Genomic DNA, 17295 nt, shown 5'->3' with positions numbered 1-17295 from the left:
CTAAATTTTTACCAATATTCTTTAAAAAAATCTAATATAAATTTATACCAAAATTCGTTAAAAAAAATAAGAAAAAAAAAACTAATCTAAATTTATAGCAAAATTCGTAAAAAAAAAAATTAAATAAACCTTTGATTTAAATTCGAATTAACTTCTTATCAATTGTAAACTAAATTACAACAAATTTAACCAAATATTAGAATTGAATCAAATGAAATTGGAACAAAAACAAACAAAATTCCAAAATTACCTGAATATCAAGTCAATTGAACTTCGAAACACAAAAATTGAACTTCGAACTACTCTGATTCAACTTCTTCTACTTCAAATTCAAGCAAAAAACACAAAAATAAGTATGAAATTGCAACAAAATTTGAAAGGAATGGTGTCCTTCCAACAAGTGTATCATTCCGATAGAGGGTTCAGAATTATTAGAAATCTAATTCTTCAGTAAGGTCAAGTGATCGGAATGCCTAGGTGGAGGCCGCATCCGATCAGTGATATTAATGTACAATTAATATTACAGCTTAATCTTGACTGAACCCTTCGGGTCAAACCCAATCGAACAACCGATCCGAGACGACGAATCAATCCGAAGGATTCTATGTGTCGTCAGAGTTTTACGAACAAAGACGTCGGATATCGAGCCTAAGGCGTCGAGACCGAGCGTCGCAAGTCGAGACGAATTTAGAATTCGACGAGACGTGAAATTAATCTAGCAACGAGTTCATAGCCTAGCCGTAGCCTCACATTAGCCTAACCTTGTGAGTGCTAGGCTAGGCAAGGTCCCAAGCCATGCGTGCCAAGCATCGTCAAGCACACGCACATCGCATGGCACTAGCATCGCAAGATGCGTGCCATGCGCATGTGGTGCTGCTATGCGTGCGTGGCGTGCTAGCATAGTAACCTAGCCATCGTCCATCTCTAGGCCTAACACCGAGCAATCGCTAGCCGCAAGCATTGCAGACTGCTAGCAGCGTGTTGGGGTTGTGCGTGCTTGCACGCAAGCTATGGCCCAGCGCCTAGCAACACAGCACCACGCAGCATTGCTAGGCGTGCGTGTGTGTGTGGCTGTGTGTGTGCTAGCATCCCTTCGCACCAAGCACCTAGCACCAAGCATCGCATAGCAAGGCTATGCGTGGTGCTAGGAGAAGGCACGCACCAAGCAGCACGCTATGCGTGCTAGGCTCCCAGCAGCACCACGCAACGCATCCTTGCGATGCATGCATGGGCTGGCTGGGTGGCTGAGCATATGCGTGCAAGGGGGGTGGTGCGCCTAGTACTAACAAGCATTTCTAGGCAGCGCCCAGCAAACGCTATGCGGCAGCAGCAGCCTGCATGGCATGCGTGGCTTGCTAGCTGCGCACATGCGTGTGGCGGCTAGCATGCTAGCATAGCCAAGGCCCTAGGCAGCCATCTGGCTAGCAGCCAGCTGTCCCAGTCAGCACACCAAGGAGGAGGGGACTGGTTATGGTGGTTGGCTTAAGGGGGGCAATGCAATGGTCCCCCCCTTTGGTTGCTTGGTTAGAAAGGGAAAATTGAGATGGTCCTCCCCCTCTTGGGTGGTCCTCACTTTCTCTCTTCCTCATCATGCCACTTGTTGCCTATTGATTGATTTGCACAAAATGAAATTCTCCCACATTGATCAAGAGTGGGAGTTCAAGGGTTCATTTCTTTATAAATACCAAGATTTTTGGATTTGGGAAGAACACACTTGAGTGGAACTAAAAAGGCATCTCCTTAGAAAAGTGAGAAAACCTTAAGTTCGTAAAAATCTAGTTTTTCTTGGTCGGGTCTCGACTAACCTTCGAGACTTGGACTGATCGGGTCGGGTTCGTGGGTACGAGCCGTCGGAGACCTTCGCGTTTGCGGGGTTCAAGTAAGAGCTCTGGAATCGAGCAAAGCATGCGTCAAGGGTAAGAATGTCTTTTCTTTCTCTCTTTAATTTGTTGTTTAATTAGTGATTGCATGCTTAGTTGCCTAAATTAGTGGGCGGGTTTCTCTTCCGCGTGGACTCGGACTCCACGAAACCCAACAAAATTAGACGAAAGAGTATGAACTTCAAAGTTTCAAAGTAATACCTAATTTTCGCCAATTTTTGCTAATTTTCACAATTTTTTGTTCGAAACTGAAGAAATGTAGATGATAGAACTTGAATTATGCTTATATAGCGTAATTAAGCAGTTGAAAATGGCAATTATGGCGGTTTTTCGATGATTTTTGAGCAGTTTTGAGCAATTGAAATGGCGGAGGACAGAGAGAAGAGAGAGATTATGGCGCTTGAAATTTCGTGCCTCGTTTAATTTGTCTGAATGAATTTGAACCGTTAGATTGCGCGCCTCTTCCCTTAGATCTGACTGTCCAGATTAGTTCTTAGTTCCTATTATTTGACTAGTTCTCATGGTAACCCGGTTATATGTATATATATAGAAATGGGATCATATGAGACCACATCCCTCGTATAAGAACCCTATTATATGTGAGGATATATTACAACCGTTAGATCAATTGAATCCAATGGTTACAATTTATCCCAATAAAACATAATTTCAAAAATAATTTTCTAGCATTTTCTCTCTCCTCCTTCATTCGACAGTTTCGACACTCCAAATTTTCTTACTTTCAATTCTTTTTCTTACTTTCTCATCTGTCCAATGTTTGATCAAGGGCAATGTTGTTGGTTCAAGCTACCCTCTAAATGAAAGGTGATGAAAGTACATAATCTGAAGAATCAAGACACATCCACTGATTTATGTTCTTGATTCCTTATGCTTGTTTTTCTTGAAGCTCCCCACTGCTTTGCACAAGTTATTGAGTACATAACCACACCAATCCAGGTTACGTATTTCTTTTACATTGTCTACATAGCTGATTATCTTGTAATCTATCACTCTGTTTTGGAACAAGGGCTAAGAATGTGCTGTAAACATACATCACAAAGAACCTTTTAAAATCATCACATCCTTCCTTTAGACTCTTTATTTTGTTCTCCGAATTATTCACAAAGATGTCATCGCTTTCTGCATTTCCTAGCTTTTTCTTCCACTCATTCTAAATCATGATGTTTGCTATAGGTTGCTTCCTTAACTGATAAGTGAACTTGTTCTCTGTTACATTTGGAAGCAAGAAAACATCTTGAACATCATAGGAACTTACAGAGAACTCCTTCATCATGTCAATCTTCAGCATACAACTTATTCCATTGAAATGATGTCAAAGTCATGGAAGAATTTTTGTTGAAACTTTTGTCAGTTTTAGTTCAAGCTAGATCTCTGTCTCTCACTAAAGTCCTTGATAATATCAAATACTGCATTGGGTCTGCAGTGTGTTTTCTTGATGTCCAGATTACCATCATCATTGTCACTTCCTTCTTTAACCTCTATAACTTCTTGTACCTCCTTATCTGAACTGTCAAGCTTCATTTCTTCTTTAAATGAGCTTTTGTATTTTTTCTGTCTTCTTCTGATGATCCATCAAATTCTTCATTGTTATCTTCTTCTGGTTCGTAATTTTTATCTTTAACTTCAGCTTTTGTTCTTTTTGGTTCCTATATTTTGTTAAACAAGAAGATATTAAAACATTTACTTTTAGAATTAAAATATTCAAGAACAAACAACCTAATTCATAACATATCAATCTAACTTTAGAACCTAATACAATAAACTTTTATAAACCTTCTTAAGGTTCTAATTCCTTAAGCCTTCTCTTTATCAGTATTTTCTTTTTTGAAATCCTTTGAAGTTTAGCACCTAATACAGTTAAGTTTAACAATGAGTTTTTGTTAATACAAGGAGTATATAAATACAAAACATGTTAAATAACTTTAAAACATATATATATTTACTTTATAAGCATTTTTATTTACTTAATTAAACTTATCATTTACTTTTTATATTCAATCATGTAATTATATGCATCATAATATTCATATTGATAGCATAGACTTATAAAGGCAAGTGGTTTACTTTATAACTGTTTCTATTTACTTTATAAATTGAATCTTTTACTTCAAGATGATATACCTTTAATTAGAGATTTCTTTGAATTTGCAGGTTACTTTGGAGATATATTCTGTGTTGCAGGAGCTTTCTTTGCTGTAGGAGCTTTTTTCCCTGTAGGATCTTCCTTTTGAGGTTTCTTTGCTGCATCAGGTTGTGTTAGAGGTTTTTTTGCAACATTTTTCTTTGGACTTTTCGTCATTTTAATTTGCATGCAATTCAAAACAAAAATGAAACATACTTTCTCGATTCATACTTGATGGCTTTATACTTCCTGATATATATACTTTCAAATCAACTCTTGTTATTATAATAACAGCAACAAATTGTTTTTATACATGCAACATTTCGAAACAAAAAACCAATCCTCATTTCAACCATACAATTTCTTGATTTATACACAAGCCATAATAGCTACAGATCATATAGTAATTCATTAACTTTTAATCAATGTAAAGTTACTTTTAGCCAATTTCTATCTACTTGTAAAAATAAATCACTCAAAATTAAAGGAAACTACTGAAAATCAAAGGAAACTACTCCAAATTAATGATTTTATTTTATTCACTTTTAATTATTTTATATCAACTTTTATTTGATTTCTTTTAACTATTATCAACAATTACTCAAAAATTAACTAAAATTACTCGAAATTAGTAGCAATAGAACCAAAATTACTCAAATTCAAAAAAAATAAACAGATCTAAATTTTTACCAATATTCTTTAAAAAAATCTAATATAAATTTATACCAAAATTCGTTAAAAAAAATAAGAAAAAAAAAACTGATCTAAATTTATAGCAAAATTCGTAAAAAAAAAAAAATTAAATAAACCTTTGATTTAAATTCGAATTAACTTCTTATCAATTGTAAACTAAATTACAACAAATTTAACCAAATATTAGAATTGAATCAAATGAAATTGGAACAAAAACAAACAAAATTCCAAAATTACCTGAATATCAAGTCAATTGAACTTCGAAACACAAAAATTGAACTTCGAACTACTCTGATTCAACTTCTTCTACTTCAAATTCAAGCAAAAAACACAAAAATAAGTATGAAATTGCAACAAAATTTGAAAGGAATGGTGTCCTTCCAACAAGTGTATCATTCCGATAGAGGGTTCAGAATTATTAGAAATCTAATTCTTCAGTAAGGTCAAGTGATCGGAATGCCTAGGTGGAGGCCGCGTCCGATCAGTGATATTAATGTACAATTAATATTACAGCTTAATCTTGACTGAACCCTTCGGGTCAAACCCAATCGAACAACCGATCCGAGACGACGAATCAATCCGAAGGATTCTATGTGTCGTCAGAGTTTTACGAACAAAGACGTCGGATATCGAGCCTAAGGCGTCGAGACCGAGCGTCGCAAGTCGAGACGAATTTAGAATTCGACGAGACGTGAAATTAATCTAGCAACGAGTTCATAGCCTAGCCGTAGCCTCACATTAGCCTAACCTTGTGAGTGCTAGGCTAGGCAAGGTCCCAAGCCATGCGTGCCAAGCATCGTCAAGCACACGCACATCGCATGGCACTAGCATCGCAAGATGCGTGCCATGCGCATGTGGTGCTGCTATGCGTGCGTGGCGTGCTAGCATAGTAACCTAGCCATCGTCCATCTCTAGGCCTAACACCGAGCAATCGCTAGCCGCAAGCATTGCAGACTGCTAGCAGCGTGTTGGGGTTGTGCGTGCTTGCACGCAAGCTATGGCCCAGCGCCTAGCAACACAGCACCACGCAGCATTGCTAGGCGTGCGTGTGTGTGTGGCTGTGTGTGTGCTAGCATCCCTTCGCACCAAGCACCTAGCACCAAGCATCGCATAGCAAGGCTATGCGTGGTGCTAGGAGAAGGCACGCACCAAGCAGCACGCTATGCGTGCTAGGCTCCCAGCAGCACCACGCAACGCATCCTTGCGATGCATGCATGGGCTGGCTGGGTGGCTGAGCATATGCGTGCAAGGGGGGTGGTGCGCCTAGTACTAACAAGCATTTCTAGGCAGCGCCCAGCACACGCTATGCGGCAGCAGCAGCCCGCATGGCATGCGTGGCTTGCTAGCTGCGCACATGCGTGTGGCGGCTAGCATGCTAGCATAGCCAAGGCCCTAGGCAGCCATCTGGCTAGCAGCCAGCTGTCCCAGCCAGCACACCAAGGAGGAGGGGACTGGTTATGGTGGTTGGCTTAAGGGGGGCAATGCAATGGTCCCCCCCTTTGGTTGCTTGGTTAGAAAGGGAAAATTGAGATGGTCCTCCCCCTCTTGGGTGGTCCTCACTTTCTCTCTTCCTCATCATGCCACTTGTTGCCTATTGATTGATTTGCACAAAATGAAATTCTCCCACATTGATCAAGAGTGGGAGTTCAAGGGTTCATTTCTTTATAAATACCAAGATTTTTGGATTTGGGAAGAACACACTTGAGTGGAACTAAAAAGGCATCTCCTTAGAAAAGTGAGAAAACCTTAAGTTCGTAAAAATCTAGTTTTTCTTGGTCGGGTCTCGACTAACCTTCGAGACTTGGACTGATCGGGTCGGGTTCGTGGGTACGAGCCGTCGGAGACCTTCGCGTTTGCGGGGTTCAAGTAAGAGCTCTGGAATCGAGCAAAGCATGCGTCAAGGGTAAGAATGTCTTTTCTTTCTCTCTTTAATTTGTTGTTTAATTAGTGATTGCATGCTTAGTTGCCTAAATTAGTGGGCGGGTTTCTCTTCCGCGTGGACTCGGACTCCACGAAACCCAACAAAATTAGACGAAAGAGTATGAACTTCAAAGTTTCAAAGTAATACCTAATTTTCGCCAATTTTTGCTAATTTTCACAATTTTTGTTCGAAACTGAAGAAATGTAGATGATAGAACTTGAATTATGCTTATATAGCGTAATTAAGCAGTTGAAAATGGCAATTATGGCGGTTTTTTCGATGATTTTGAGCAGTTTTGAGCAATTGAAATGGCGGAGGACAGAGAGAAGAGAGAGATTATGGCGCTTGAAATTTCGTGCCTCGTTTAATTTGTCTGAATGAATTTGAACCGTTAGATTGCGCGCCTCTTCCCTTAGATCTGACTGTCCAGATTAGTTCTTAGTTCCTATTATTTGACTAGTTCTCATGGTAACCCGGTTATATGTATATATATAGAAATGGGATCATATGAGACCACATCCCTCGTATAAGAACCCTATTATATGTGAGGATATATTACAACCGTTAGATCAATTGAATCCAATGGTTACAATTTATCCCAATAAAACATAATTTCAAAAATAATTTTCTAGCATTTTCTCTCTCCTCCTTCATTCGACAGTTTCGACACTCCAAATCTTCTTTCCTCTTTCAATTTCTCTGCTCCCTTTCAACTGCTATTTGCTTTGATTCTTCATCAATTCTTCTTCAAACTTCATTGATTCTTTGTCAAGGTGATTTTCGTTGATATTAGTTTGATTTTCGTTATCTTACATATTTTCGTTTTTTTCGAAAAAACCTAGATATCACGCTTATTTGTGCTATTACGTTGATTTTAGTTTGATTTTAGGTTTATTTGAATAATTATTAAGTTGATTTTAGTTTTTTTGAGTAATTATTTTTTATTTGTGTTTTTACCTTGATTTTTGTTTGATTTTTCGGATTAATTTTTTCAATTGTGTTTAATTTTTCTGCTTAATTGTATTAATTTCGTGTTCTTATTCTTTGAATTGTTTGGATTTTGAGGATTATTCTAATTGTTACTTGAGGGAACTTCAACTTCTCCATTTAAGCAATTTCTGAGTTCCTCTTCTAATCCATTGAAACTATTCCATGAGGTAAGATATTCTTTCGACGGAAAGTGATAGGATGTGATGAGGTTGGAAGGATAGGTGAGGATGTCATCACCTTCAAAAACCCAATTTGAAGGGACCCAAGTATGCAGAACAATCCGTTGTTGAAGTTGATAGTAGTGGTCTATGGAAGGAAGATGCTCCTGAGCTTAAACATTGTTGGGCCCAACCAAGTTTGGGTATTAATTTCTGAACTCTACAACCTTCAAAAATTTATGAATTTGATTTAATATTTGGATCTCAGAAAAATAGAATTATGATGTCATAATATTAATTTCTTCTTCTTTTTTTTTCTTAGTTGGAGACTAATCTAAGGGATATGTTACTTTCTCCTTGACGGATGGTCCAGAATACCATGTCTCACAGGTGACTAACCAGATTCCACCTCCTTTTATTTATTTGCAAAGTTCTTTAAATTGCAATTAATGATGTCATAAAGCTCTTGTTGAAAGTGCAATTAATTTTGCCCTTAAATTGGTAGGTGATTTATGTATTTAATTATTGTATACTATAATCTCTATTCTCTAAATTATGTTTTAGTTTGGATGTTGGCTGATCAATAATTTTGATCAATCTCATTACTTTCTTCTTGCAGTACGGAATATATATAATAGAATTATAAAAAGAAGAAGAGTTTCCTTGCTTGAGAGTTAAATGTCTTGTCATGTACAAGAATTTGTCCTAAAATCTTGTTGGGGTAGCTCAATTAATCTCAAGTTTGGTAGATTTTGCTGCCATCTGAAGTTTTGGGAAAATCACCATCAATACACATTGGTGAAAAAGCAATTTTTTTTTCCAGTCGAAATCAGCTAATTAAACCTTGGAATGTCAATTTGTCACTTAGGCCTATGGTCCTATCATCTTTCTATTTATTCTTGGTTTAAAACTTGTAAATTCCTAACACCACCAAGTCACTAACTGTAGCAGAATTCTGCTGGGTAATCGTTATTACCCTTACTGTTGTTCGTGTCTCTAAACTGTCTTACAAAACTTGTAGATTTATGCTGTCATGCACACTCGTTAAAATTGGAACTGCTCCTGATTGTGTTTAGTAGGATATCTAGGTCCAGAATATCCCACTACTCTTTAAATGTAGCTTTCTACTTATTATAAGCCTATGATGTGCTTTTGTTACCAGCCTTGGAATCGGAATTTGCCACAGTGGTGTAGCATTAAGATTTTTGAGTGTTGGATCACTCATACTGACATAATGACATGCCTGAAGAATCACATGATAGCTAGAAACCTGTATTTAGTGTTGAGTCCCTTAGGTTTTGAGTGATGACAAACAGTTACGGGATACAGGTTACAATAAGTATTGCAAATAGTTGGTTGGAAACCAGCTAGAATTGAACACTATTTCTCTAGACAAGTTATTACTTATTTGTGGTATTCATTTAACTAACTTGTCTATATGCAGGAAATGGTTGAAATAAATTTTTCCATGTATTGGTGGGAAACCAATAGGAACTGTTTCCTCGACTGCTATGTTGAAAAGCAGTCATATACTCTTTATTGTACATTAACCATGTTACATGTGCAGTAGTTGAGTTGATTCCAAGACTTGGAGCATGGAGGCTTTTCAAAGACATTCGAAGAAAAATACATTGCTTATAATGGACGTATTCAAGGAGGATTCAAGTCTTGAAGATTACATGAAGAAAAGAAGATTTGTACTTTAATGATTAATCTAGTTTTATCATGTAATGTGCTCCGTAGTATGACTTGCATGTTTGGGTAAAATAAGTGCTTATAAGTGTATTGAGGTATATAATGAATTCTGGTACAAAGCTGGAACATAATTCATAACATACTCAATTCAGGGAACCAGGTTCACTGTACGGAATATCCATGCTGCGTGTTTTGAAAAGGATTTTGTAACAATATTTTTCAAAAGATTATCTTGAAAATATTCTAAGCAGCTGGAAATTAGATGATAATATTATGGTTACCTAAAAACTAGGAGTATTTATCTTTATTGATTTTATCTTTATGATTAAATCAAATAAGATAAATACTTTCCTAAAATCACATTATTGCTTGTTCATCAAGATTGCGTGATTTAAGGAAACTAGGGTTTTTGTATCCAAGTATATAAACTCATCTAGCTTCTCATATTCTGTAAGTCTCTCTGAAATGAAAAAAGAGTAATCTTTGAGAGTCATATACACTTAAGCACAAGAGCCTATTCATTGAGTCATATACAAGAGCACTCTTAGAGCTTAAACATTTTCTCTTAATTAGCTTTTAGAAGCGAGATCACAAGAGAGCATTTGATTTTGTCAAAGCCTTCAACAGAGGGGTTGAAAGGTTGGGTTAGTGTTTGTGATTTCAAACACAAGGGGCTTACTAGTGTAAGTCGAGCGCATATTCGGAGTAGAGTGTAGGGTATACAGGTTCCCGGAGTAGGGAGACAGTAGAGTGTTTGTGTTCTTTATTTTTCTGAGTAGATTAATAAGAGAACATAGGGTAGGAGGACGTAGGCCATAGTTGGCTGAACCTCGTTAAATCTTGTGTCTTCTTTATTGCTTTTCTTACATTTCGCTGCTTACAGAAACCAGCCTAACTGGTTCCTCTCACAGATCGAAAAAGAAGAAAAATAGGCCAAGGATACTTAACACTCAATTCACCCCCCTCTTGAGTGCTCTAAAACCTTCAATTGGTATTAGAGCCTAGACTTCTCACAAGAGTAACATCTAGAGGAGTCAAGCATGAGTACTCAAGAACTAAACGCTATGGGCTATGACAACAAGACACCAAAGTTCAACGGAAATAACTATGCTTGGTGGAAGAAAAGGATCAAGAATGTAATCATGGGAATTGATTATGAATGTTAGCTAGTTGTCAGGAATGGTCCCAATATCATCCTCAAGACAGATGTTGAGGGAAACTTGGTTCCCAAGAAAGACAGTGAATTAGTATCTGCTGATTACAAACTGTTGGAGAAGAATGGCAAAACAATGTCAATTCTACAACAGGCTATAGGTGAGAATGAAACAAACCGGATCTCAGGTTGCAGCAATGCAAAAAAGATTTGGGATACCCTCGAACTTGCCTTCGAGGGAACCAACGAGGTAAAAAGGTCCAAAATTGATTTACTCATGTCTAAGTATGAGTTGTTTGCTATGAATTAAAATGAAAAGATTAATGATTGTTTTTGTAGATTTATGACAATTATCAATGATCTTAGATCTCTTGGTAAGAACTTTTTTGATGAGGATCTTGTGAGAAAAGTTTTGCGCAGCTTGACAGATGCATGGACAGCCAAAGTAACAACAGTCTACGAAGCAAAAGATCTGTCCACCTTGTCTCTGGAATAGCTGATTGGTTCCCTCATGACTCATGAGATGTTGATTGACTCTAAGTCTGAGAAAGAACCAGCCAGAGGCATGGCTCTTAAGGGAACAGTAGAAGAGGAAGAAGATGAAATTGGCATGATTGCTAAAAGATTTGAGAGATCACTTCGAGACCAGAGGAAGAACTTCAAAGGTAAGAATTTTAAGAAGTCTAACTTCTCTTCTGCAGGTTGCTTCAAGTGTGGTGATAAAGGACATCTTATTCAAGATTGCCCTACGTGGAAGGACAAACAGCCCCAATCTGCAGATAAACGAGCCTTCAAGAATGCTATGATAGCATCCATGTGGGGTGATTGATGAGGATGAAGAATCACCTAACTCTGATGTTTGCTTGACCGCCTTTGCAAACATTAAGGGAAACAACATTGATCCAGGAACCAAAGGGGGAACCAGTACGTTCAGAAAATGCTTGATGGCAAAGAAGGATGTACTACATGAACACAAGTTAAACTTAGAACAAGTCAGAGAAGATATGCATGAATATGATAGAGATAATATGATTGCTTGTATTGACTCTTTATTAGATGAGTGCTATAAATTGGGTGAAACTTACATAACTGGAAAAAGAGATCTTAAAGAAAAACGTGTTGAATGTGAAATTGATGTTGCTAGTTGTGATCACCTAGAAGAAGTTTGCCATGAACTGAAAAATCAAGCGGCAGAGCTAGAAGTTGAATTGGACAAGTGTAAAGTGGAACTGGAAAAGGCAAGATCTTCTAAACCTGACTATCCTAGTGATGGTGAAGAAGATTTGACCTCCTGGTTCCCTAAAGACTTATCAACCACTAGTGAATCTCTTGATTTTTCAGCAGCTAGAGGTAAAGCAAATTCCTGTAGTAGAACTTCCTTATTGAAAGCCTTTGAGACATTGGCTCGTAATTTGGAAGATTCTCACAAGGAAATTACTTCACTTAAAGCTGCTCAGTTCATGTTTCCTCCTCAGGTACCAGCGTAGAAATTAGTGATGTGATAAATAAATATGAAAATACTATTTGTGAATTGCATGTTGAAATCTATCAATTGAAAAAGGGCAAGCAGCCAGTAGTTGTTAACATAACTATTGAATCTCTGGTTTCAAAGCTTATTTACAACTTGAAGCCTTAAAAAGTAATTTTGATTTTCTAAAAGAGAAAAACGATTTGTTGAATAAGACTCTTGAAACCAGAGAAAAGGAACTTCATGATAGTCATAGACATGTTGAAAAACTATTGACTGCACAAGAAACATTGAGTTTTTTAACCTCATCGAAAGGTAACAGGGGAAAGGTTGGTCTTGGATATACCAGACAGAGAACCAAGACTAACTGGTCCCCCAGAGAAACCACATGGATTAAAGAATTCAAAAGAGGTAAGTATGTTATGACTAAAGAAATGTATGTTTGCTATCATTGTGGTATGAATGGACATAAGATTCATGAATGTCCAGCTAAGAGGAACAGTGTGAATAAGAACAATAAACGTATGAAGTTAGTTTGGAGAAGAAAAGACCAACAAGAACCTAATGTTGTTGAAAAGGGACCCAAGGAAGTTTGGGTTCCTAAATCTAATGTTTGATCTGTTCTTGCAGGCTAAAGTGAAGAGAGGTAACTATTGGTATTTGGACAGTGGGTGCTCAAGACACATGTCCGGAGATAAGAAGCAATTCCTTTCACTAGTAGCCTTTGATGGTGGAAGTGTCACCTTTAGAGATAACAACAAGGGAACCATCACTGGTTTAGGTAAAGTAGGTAAGACACTTTCAAATGCAATTGATGATGTTTATTATGCTGAGGGCTTACAACATAATCTGTTGAGCATTTCTCAATTATGTGACAAAGGTAATAGAGTTGAGTTCCAAGAAAATCTTTGCCACATAATTAACTCTTTAACAGGTGAGCTTGTGTGTGAGGGAATCAGGAAACACGATGTTTACATCACCTTTCTGGATAAAATTCCTCAAGACAAGTCTGTTTGTTTGAGAGCTGTTTCTGACAATAACCAATGGATTTGGCATAAGAGATTTGGACATGCTAGCTTGACACTCTTGAATAAACTAAAGTCTCGTGACATGGTGGTAGGACTCCCTAACATCACGTACGAGGCAGATAAAGTTTGTTCAGAATGTTTCAAGGGGAAACAGGTCAAGATCTCTTTTAAGCCTAAAATAGTTTTGAGTACCAGCAGACCCTTCGAACTTGTACACATTGATTTGTGTGGTCCCATGAGAGTACAAAGTTGAAGAGGTCATAGATATGTTTGTGTTATGGTTGATGATTATTCCAGGTACACTTGGGTGATAATGTTACATTCAAAAGATGAAAAATTTGACGAGTGGGTAGCATTGGTGAAGCAGGTTGAGAACCAGCTTTCTCACAAGCTGGTCTCGGTAAGATCAGACCATGGTACTGAATTTGGTAATGCCAACTTTGTTGATTATTGCAGGGAACAAGGAGTTAGTCACAACTTCTCAGCCCCCAGAACACCACAGCAAAATGGTGTTGTAGAAAGAAAGAATAAAACTCTTGAGGAAATGGCGAGGACGATGCTCATTGAGAGTGGTCTTTCTAAGAGTTTCTGGGGTGAAGCTGTTGACACTGCTTGCTATACACTGAATAGAGGTCTCATTAGACCAAAGTTAAATAAGACTCCCTATGAACTCCTCAAAGGTCGAAAGCCTAATATTGCATACTTTCGTGTCTTTGGATGCAAATGTTATGTACATAACAATGGGAAGAACCAGCTAGATAAATTTGATCCTAGGAGTGATGAAGGAATCTTTCTTGGATATTCTGCTTAAAGCAAAGCATATAGAGTCTTTAATAAGAGGACTTTGTGTGTTGAGGAAAAGAGTGTCCATGTCATTTTTGATGAATTTAACATGTCTTCTGAGATTGCGCAGGTACTGATGAAATGATTGGACTGATGGAGTTTACGGGGAACCATGATGCTGGTTCTCTAAGTGAAGTACAAGCAGATCTAGGCTCTCCTAATGCTTCACCAGATGATGATGGTGAAGAGCCTAGAGAAGAAAATAAGAACAACGAGAATTCAGTAGGGGAACCAAGACCTAATGGCTTCCCAAGTAATAGACAGGTAAGGAGTTCAGGGGGAATGGATGAAGAGGCCTCCCCTGAACCTGAGGTAAGTGATGTTAATGGAAACAGCGTGAACATGAATTCTCCTGGTTCTACAGAAGAAGAAGTGATTCACGGTGGTGCTGGTTCCCAACCTAATGAAGAAGCACAAAATGATTTTACTCTCAAAATTTTTAAATACCTATCTTCTCATCCCTCAGATCAGATCATTAGTAACATTAACAAGGGAATTCAAACGAGAAGAAATGTTTTTCAAAACTTTTGTGCTTTTTATTCTTTCTTGTCTAGTGTAGAGCCAACTAACTACAAAATGGCTTTGACCGATCCTGATTGGGTTCTAGCAATGCAAGATGAATTAAATCAGTTCCATAGGAACCAGGTCTGTTATCTTGTACCTAGACCAAAGGAAAGGTTAGTCATTGGTACAAAATGGGTTTTCAGAAACAAATTGGATGACCTAGGTACAATAGTCAGAAATAAAGCAAGGCTAGTGGTGCAAGGTTACAATCAACAAGAAGGAATTGACTATGATGAAACTTTTGCACCTGTAGCTAGACTAGAGGCCATTAGAATCTTGATTGCTTATGCTGCTCATATGAATATATATGAAATTGTTTCAGATGGATGTAAAGACTGCCTTCCTGAATGGCTACTTGAAGGAAGAGGTATATGTAGAGCAGCCACCTGGTTTTGAGGACAAGTTGTTCCCCCATCATGTATACAAGCTGGACAAAGCGCTATATGGATTGAAACAAGCTCCAAGGGCGTGGTATGAAATATTGTCTACCTTTTTGATGGAGAATGATTATAAGAGGGGAACAGTGGATAAAACATTGTTCATTAAAACCAGGGGGAACCACTTGATTATAGTACAAATTTATGTTGATGATAATTTATTTGGTGCTACTAATCAGGTACTATGTGATGAGTTTGCTAATCTTATGCAGAGTGACTTTGAGATGAGCATGATGGGAGAATTAGGATTCTTCCTAGGATTGCAAATTAAGCAAATGGAAAATGGAATCATGATTCATCAGCAAAAGTACTTGAAAGAGTTGTTGAAGAAATTTGGCATGGAGAACAGCAAGGCTTATGATACACCTGTTCCCACATCCACTAAATTAGATTCTGATCTAAAGGGAAAAGATGTTGAAGCCTCACTATATAGAGGGATGATTGGCTCCTTCCTTTATCTAACAGCCAGTAGGCCTGACATTGTGTTCTCTGTTGGATTATGTGTCAGGTTTCAAAGCAATCCAAAAGAGTCTCATTTGAAGGCTGTAAGAAGGATACTTAGATATCTTGTGTGAACAACAGATCTATGCTTGTGGTACCCCAAAGGCAGTTCAATTGATCTTATTGGGTAAACAAATGCAGATTATGTTGGCTTTCTTGTTGATAGGAAGAGCACTTCAGGTATGGCACACTTTCTTGGCTCTTGCCTAATTTCTTGGGGTTCTAAAAAGCAAAATTCAGTGGCCTTATCTACAGCAGAATCAGAGTATATTGCTGCAGCTTCATGCTGTTCCCAGTTACTGTGGATAAGGAACCAGCTGAAGGATTTTGGTGTTTTTTATGATAGTATTCCTATCTTTTGTGACAACACTAGTGCAATTAACATTTCAAAGAATCCTGTCTAACACTCCAAAACCAAACACGTTGAGATAAGACACCACTTCTTGAGAGACAATGTAGAGAAAGGTTTGGTGGAGTTGGTGTTTTGTAAAAGTGAAGATCAGATAGCCGATATCTTCACAAAACCTTTATGTCGAGAGTCTTTTTGTAAATTAAGAGTCTTATTAGGTCTGGTTAGATTTTAGGTTTTTGGCTTTAACTACTTCCCTCAATGATTGGTTAGAATGGTATTCTTTTGTATAGTATGTGTATATACACATGTCAAAATCCTTCAAGTTTTGTGTAAATGGTTCAAGACCCCAAAAGGGTTGATTGGTGCAAGAAACAGGTGAAATCAGGCTAAGTTGCCAAAAACAGGATAACGTGGTTCTATATAGATACCAGCAAAGGGAAACAGTAGATCAGCTCAGATATGTCATCCGATTAATATTTCTATATTTTTTGGAAGATTACCATAAGATATTTTCCTTTTGGAAGGAAATAATCTTATTTCAGTTATTTGACTTATTGATCAAGGCAATATATTACATGCCTAATTTTTGGGTCGGTTGAGATATTTAAGGTAGATAATCATTGCAACAAATTGATTTCAATTTTTGAATGAAAGGAATGGTGTCCTTCCAACAAATGTATTATTCCGATAGAGGGTTCAGAATTATCAGAGAGCTAATTCTTCAGTATGGTCAAGTGATCGGAATACCTAGGTGGAGGCCGCTTCCGATCGGTAATATTTATATTACAGCTTAATCTTAACTGAACCCTTCGGGTCGAACCCAATCGAACAACCGATCCGAGACGACGAATCAATCTGAATGATTTAATAAGTCGTCGGAGTTTTACGAACAAAGACGTCGGATATCAAGCCTAGGGCGTCGAGACCGAGTGTCGCAAGTCGAGACGAATTTAGAATTCGTCGAGACGTGAAATCAATCTAGCAACAAGTTCAAAGCCTAGCCGTAGCCTCGCATTGGCTTAGCCATGTAAGTGCTAGGCTAGGCATGGTCCATGCGCATAAGGGGCTGCTGTGTGTGCGTGGCTGGGCGGACTGGCCTAGCAGCTAGCCATCGCCCATCGCTAGGCGTGGCGCCCAGCAAGTGCTTGCCGCAAGCATCGCGCCATGCGTGCTTGCCGCAAGCATCGCACCATGCGTGCTTGCCGCAAGCATCACGCCATGCGTGCTTGCTGGCTAGCAAGCAGCCAAGCCATCGCAAGACCTCGCTCAGCACCTCGCATCACAGCACCATGGTGGGCTGTGTGCTGTGCGTGTGCATATGCCTCACACATCGCTGGCACCCCGCACCTACCTAGCAGCGTGCTAGGCATGGCAAGCTGTGCGAGTGCCTAGCATTGCATCGCAAAGAACCACGCACCAGCCAGCATCATCGCTGTGCGTGGGCGTGTGCGTGTACGAGTGCATCGCAC

The 17295-nt window shown here is 38.4% G+C and overlaps 1 long non-coding RNA gene across 1 annotated transcript; it reads left to right on the top strand.

The window, feature by feature from the left end:
* The first annotated feature begins 7261 nt into the window (after nt 1-7261).
* On the top strand, nt 7262-9749 carry LOC110702914. The gene is made up of 3 exons (XR_002507616.1): nt 7262-7988; nt 8108-8175; nt 9353-9749. It is a non-coding gene; the product is annotated as an uncharacterized LOC110702914 (long non-coding RNA).
* Nucleotides 9750-17295: the final 7546 nt, after the last annotated feature.

This window comes from Chenopodium quinoa, unplaced genomic scaffold (genome assembly GCF_001683475.1).
Source record: "Chenopodium quinoa cultivar QQ74 unplaced genomic scaffold, ASM168347v1, whole genome shotgun sequence".
NCBI classification, from domain to species: domain Eukaryota; kingdom Viridiplantae; phylum Streptophyta; class Magnoliopsida; order Caryophyllales; family Amaranthaceae; genus Chenopodium; species Chenopodium quinoa.
The sequence above is the reverse complement of the archived record's forward strand: the minus strand, read 5'-3'. Positions and strand labels throughout refer to the sequence as shown.